Here is a 6873-nt window from a genome sequence, read left to right as displayed (position 1 = left end):
CCATCCTCTTCAATTAAGAGCAGATCAATTGGAACAGCAGAATCATCATCAAGTGTACTGATTCTGAGAGGATCTATCAAGCAATTGCCACGGCCAGTAGAACAAATAAATACATTAATAGATAATTGTTTACCAGTGATATCCCTGGCCTTTTTTTCAAATTTATCAATATTCTGAACAGACATTGGATATTCTAAGCCCTCCATAGCATCATCAAAATTGTGTTCATATTGTTTATAATAATTTATTCTCTCAGGATGATCTAAAACTGGAAACAAAGCAGCTAAAATACACCACAAAAAGCATTTCTCATCATTATTTTTTATGTTAACCACGGCTTTTTTGTTTTTAATATTATCAGGTAAACACACATATGTGGAACCTTGTAATGGGCTGAATTCAGAAATATTAACATAAAGCTTGTGTGGAGATCCGCATAGGCTTCATCCTGATTCTTTTGCTGCAAATTCAGAGTGTTTAATATTCAATTGATCTATCAAACTGCTTATTATTTTGTCTAAATTTGCATTTGAATATACAGCTACAGTTTCTGTTATGTGGGGCTGTGTAAATTTGGTGCCATTTGATTTCTTATATTGTGTAAACAATTTGAGGGACAGCTTATAAGAGCCATTTTGTGCATTTAGAATTGCCTGCACATCAGAATTTATACTGTTCAAAAAATTCTTAATGTCACATCTTGGCTCTGATACAAAACGGTGATCCCTAATTTGGCCATTAAAACTGCTATGGATGGGTTCATAGCATGGCTGCTTTGCTGCTCTAGCATTAACAGGTGTTTCAAGCTTCCTTTTCAGACCAGATGTAGATGGTTGTGCGGGCAATATTGATGACTGTGCAGAACAAGTATCTATATGTTTATATGTGAAATATTCCATGCTATATTTTCTATGGTATTTTGGGCATATTTTTGTGGGTGTTCTGGATTTTTCTGGATCACAATTCCTTTGGTGCCTAGCCCAATTGGTGCTGGATATATTCTTATTGCATTGATTAGAATATTTTTGATTTGGCATTTTTGTTGTTGGTTTATTATATATATTTCTTGGGATTCAAATCAAAATTCTATGCTTAATACAAAATATCAGTTGGGTTCAGCAGTGTGCTTTGTATACTTAGTGTGTGTGTGTGTGTGTGTGTGTATGTGTGTTAATATTTTTGGCTTTGGTATTTATATAAAATTTCTTGGGGTTCAAATCAAAACTCTATACTTAATAAACCTATGACAGGTTGTATAAAGCTGATAGCATACATGCACAAAGGTAGAATAAGTACAGAAGCACTGCCCTAGCACAAATGCATGTCTACACAGGCATGTCTTAGAAAAACAATGACCTAATACCATGTGTCATGTATAACAAACTGGGGCAGATATAAACCTGACTCTAAATATGAGTGGATTACAACAAACAAGCAAGATGTGTCAAATATCAGACCTGTATGAGGAGCACTGCAACAACACATCTGTACTCCTCAGCCACTCTCACAATACTAACTGATATGTAATGCAAAACTCTTGCATCATAATTTGTTGCATAATATTGGGTAATAATTTGTTGCACAACATGATGCAAGAGCTTTTGCATCATAATTTGTTGCATAATATTGGGTAATAATTTGTTCCACAACATGATGCAAGAGCTTTTGCCTTATTATTTGTTGCATAATATTGGGTAATAATTTCTTGCACAACATGATGCAGGAGAAATAAACCAGAAGTAAACATGTGTGTGTGTGTGTGTGTGTGTGTGTGTGTGTGGGGGGGGGGTGTGGGTTTTATGAGCATCTTGGCTTAGTTTTAGGTGTAGCCAAAAAAAATATCAAGAGGGGCATATTTTTAACAAGCTTATGGACAACAATCTCACAGATGTAGCTTTTGTAAATGTAGGCAAATCAATCTGAGGGGGCTCATCATTTAACGGGAAATTCCCGAGGGCATTTTTACAAAAATCTTGGGTTAGACAGAGTACCACACTTGAGCAATAAGCTCATATGCACATCTTGAGCTAGTTTTAAGTGTAGCCAAATCTGCCTGAGGGGGGCTCATCATTTCTCGTCCCAGTATTATAGCCAATTACACTACTGACTCACTACGTCTGGTAGCCGACAGTGTTGCTAACCATTTTCCGGCAATGTCCCTACAGACGTAGTCAAAATCTCCCTACAACTGACCAAATGAACCTACGCCAAGTAAAGCGACTAAAAAAACACCACCTCATGAGCGTGCAAAACAGACGATAAAATTTACACATTTACTTACCAAATCTTTCTGCTCGGTGCTTCCACAATTAATGAAGGAGCGAATTTACAATACAGGATCCCTCCCCGATTTTTGGAATATTTCTCATACTCACTAATTGAGGCCTCCTAATCACGAATTTGAAGTTAAAATTTGGGGGTCACGTGTAGAAATTGCAAAATATGTGTAATTGAGTGGTTCGCGATCGGCACGATTGCTCATTAATTACCGGAAGATTTTGTGTTTCCAATACTTAAAAAACGAAATATCCGTTCCTGATATTACTACGACCCCAAATTTTATCTATGTTTGCCTATCGTAACCTAACCTTCCCGTGAATGGTTCGTGGGGCTATCCGTCAATGGTTTGTGGGTGCATGGATTTCGACCCCAAATTTTAATTATGTTTGCCTTGCTTAAAAAAATCACAAAAATCTTATTTTCGTAGCACTTTAACGGCAAACGTTCTTCATCGAAGACGCCATTTTAGTATCCTGCAATTTTACGATCGATCACTGTTGCCAAACTTACCTGTAATCAAATCAGTCCACATTCCACATGTTCTTCTACATCGTGATTGTCACTGTCACATGTAAGCACCTTCTTTGGGCAATATACCCAAATCCATAAGTTTATTAATTAGCCCACGGCAATCCTCCTGCACACTCCACCTAAAAATCTATACAACATTAACAACTTTTTTACCGTTCTCTGCCGCCATTCTTACACGATCCATGCTCTCCAAGTATGAAATCGACAGTGTGGCAACGCTGTAGACAGCGTAACTAATTGCGAACGTCAATTGTTCATATCAACAAATATGGCTACCATACTTGTATACGGAGAATCATTGAGAGAATTGAAAAGCTTATTTTACAACTTCTACACGTTAATGAACCATTTTTTCACATCACCCCAACATGTTAACTTGAGACAAATCATCACGACTAATTATTTCGTGAGTATAAGACGCAGCATAGAAATTACAGAATGGTCCGGCATTGTAAATTCTTGCCTTAATGAATAATAGGGGTGCGCGGGACAGAATTTTTTGGGTCCGGACGGGATCGGGACCGGAAAATTTGCAATATCACTACCAAGTCGGAAAATTTCCGTAGCACTGGAAATCTCGAATTCTACACGTAATTTTCACTTTAAGTGTTTGTTTTTGCATTTGCAGAATAAAAACTTAAAATTTCCGATAAGTTCCAGAAACTTACAATGTAGAAAGGCAGTGTAAGCTGCCACGTTTTTTTTTCTGCTGGGACCTCAAAAAAGATGCGCGTGGCAGTAGACTCGGTCTTTGTTTTATCGTGATTTCATCATGCTATGTATGCAATTACGTCTGTAACACATACTGTGAAGTTGTAGCGATTACTTTCACAAAAATGTTTTAAGATTAGGTCCCTCAGCATTCTTCTAATAATAAACCTAAATGCTCTCGTAGTTAGGTTAAGTTCTGTTCGCATTAAAATAATATCGCTAAATGCTTTCTAAAGAAAAGGGTTCTAAATTACCTGTAAATTCATTCCCACTAATCATAAACTTGCATTTCTCTCGTCTTAATCTGTTCTTAAGATTTGTAACATCCTCTTAGCAGACGAATTACGTGGCAGCAGCAAATTTGACGCTTATTCTTACTGCTGACACGTGCGTGGCAGCAGACTCGGCCATGTAGAAAACGTCGAGAATTAACGACTTTTTAAAGTGACCATTCGGTATTTCCCGACTGCTCGGGATCCCGAAAAGTCGGGAAGTCATCGGGAATATTTTTTCCCGATCACGGTCCCCACTTTTCGGGATCCGCACACCCCTAATGAATAACGTTGTGTCATCTACTGTTGATTATGTTATTTGAAGTCATACATGCTGTTGCTGATGTGAAGTGATAGATATTGGTTGGTGATGCTGTATTTCCTGCAGTCTTCAACAATTCTGGTCCCATTATATTTCTCTTTTTTTTGTATCGCCTAACATTGAAAATATTCTTTACGTTTCCGTGTTAGAATGTGGCAATGTTAGCACTATTTTCGCGAGAGTGGAAATGTTTTCAAAAAAGAACTTGCCTTGAAAGTTCTTGGTTAAGCGATAACATATTTCAAAATTCTGATGGAGATTTGTTGGTTAGTTCTTATTTCTCCTCCTCGCTAAAGTATCCAGATAAACTAATCCATTCATTCCAAACCGAGCACGAAGAAAGTGCAACTGACTGGCGAGTAAGCTTTGCACCTTTGCACAATAAAATGTTATCTTGCAAGATTGAAAAAAGTCCCTACGTTTTCCCTTATTTGGTAAAAATCTGTCCGTACGCGGGCGAACTATAGTGAAAAGTCCCTATGCGTAGGGACATGTCCCTACGGTTGGCATCACTGGCAACATGTGTCGCGTTCGTTCAGTATGAAGCATTTCAATGTAATGTGAATTTGAATGTATGAAATATATTACCTGTGTGTTAGTGTAACTGGTTTTTATGTATATCTGTTCAGTGTGCCCTGTATTGGCAAAAAGGGAAATATGGGAACTCTTACCATGGTGTATGAGGAAGTATTTTTTTGCGTCTAGAATGTTTCTCGTGCGGAAAAAGAAAATCTGATATGCATTATGAACAGAATTTTTCGGAGAAATTTAGCTATTTGTTTTTGCCTTAAAATGTAGCTACTTTAGGAACTCATTGAAAACAAAAGATTATTCTTATTACTTTTCACGACATTCTAATTAGTTAATAAAAATTAATTCATTTGGGCAAAATATAAAATATTGACGTATTTCTTTGAACGAAACGAAAAAGGAAACTCAAAGCAGACGAACGGCGGTTCCGAAAGCAGACGAACGGTGGTTCCGAGAATACTGTTCGTTGTCATGGTAACGGCATGACGAAAGCATGTGACGTCACGCTCCTGGCGATACTAGCGCTGCAGCGACAGGCGGAAGAAGCACGCTAGCGGACGACAAATGATTTCCACGGGAGGTATAGGAATATTTCCATCTGTAAAACCTATATCTAATCTGTGGTATGAAGCCCCCTCTCGCGGCTGACAACTCCCCCGACCGCCGATAAGCTGCCGGCGCTGTCGAGACAACTGAGGATAAAGTAGCGATGTCTAATCTAAGATTAGATGTCAGAAATAAGGTGCCAGAGATATTTGTAGTTGGAAGGACACCTGTTCCAGCATCCTTGCGACAAGGTACGTGCTTATTACAATTGTAATTGTAACTGTAATTGTGAAAAGTGGAAACATTACAAATCAAGCTGATTTTGTTACGTACTTCCTGTAACGGAATTTGCCGGGACTTGTTGCATTAAGGGACCGCTAAGCGGCCGGCCCTGTCGCGGTAAACGACTGAAATAACCTCCCTGTATATATATCTAGCGGGGTTGAGCTACTTGTAATTATGATGAGAGGCCCAAGTTCCTTTTGTTTTATTCCAATTTCATCATGCAACGAATGCAATTTGAACATGGTTCGATTTCGATTCACTTCTGTTAATTCATACTGCGATGTTTTAGTGATTGCTTAAGATTTTGTTCAATATATGCTTCCGTAGTTAGGCTAGGCAGGCCGGTTCTCTCAGCATTAAAATGAAGTCCCTAAATGCATTATGCCTGCTGAGGTTCTGATTTATTTACACATTCCATATACCAGAGAATATAAAAGAAAAACTGCAAAACATATCACTACTGTAGAAAAAAGAAATTTCACCAAGGAAAATATAGGAAACTTTGTATATTCCTTAAAGAAAGAAAACTGGACTGATGTGCTCATGGAGGAAAATTTAAATACGAAAGTAAGCTTATTCACAAAGACAGTAAAATATCATTTTGAAGTAGCATTTCCATACAAAACATACAGACAACCCCTAAATCAAACAAAATCAATTTTCTGGATAACTAAAGGGATAAAAAAATCCTGTGAAACAAAAAGAAACTTATATAAAGAAATTCAGAAAAACAAGAATCCCATACTTAAAGACCACTACAAAAAATATGTAATTATTCTCAGGAAGGTAATAAACATAGCTAAGAAATTAACCATTGCAGATAAAATACGCAAATCTGCAAATAAATCAAAGAAACTATGGGAAATTGTTAATGATGAAACTGGTAAGAAAAGAAAGAACGTGAATGAAAAAATAGAAATAATGGCTGATGGAGAGAAAATAAGCAATCCCCTTGATGTAGCACAAATTTTTAATATATACTTTGTGAACATTCCCAATACCATAAATAAAAATGCAGTAATCTCTGCACCTAGATTAAGAACATATTTCAACAGTCTCCGAAACACAAACACTATGTTTCTCACACCAGTAACTGAGGGAGAAGTCGAGAAGGTAATTATAAATTTAAAAAATAAGTATTCATCAGGGCCAGATGAATTTTCAAGTTCTCTACTAAAAAAATGTGGGAATAGTATTTTACAACCACTAGTAAGTATTTGCAACACATCTTTAGAAACAGGTATTTTTCCTAGTGGAGCAAAATGCGGAGCAAAAGTGAGACCATTATTCAAGAAAGGCAGCAAAGAAGAATGCTCAAACTATAGGCCAATTTCTCTTTTATCGGTCTTCTCTAAAGTAATAGAGAAAATTATGCTAAATAGATTAGTAACTTTC

The sequence above is a fragment of the Lepisma saccharinum genome, chromosome 13 (genome assembly GCF_977018435.1).
Source record: "Lepisma saccharinum chromosome 13, izLepSacc3.1, whole genome shotgun sequence".
Lineage (NCBI taxonomy): Eukaryota > Metazoa > Arthropoda > Insecta > Zygentoma > Lepismatidae > Lepisma > Lepisma saccharinum.
This window is presented reverse-complemented; position numbering follows the sequence as displayed.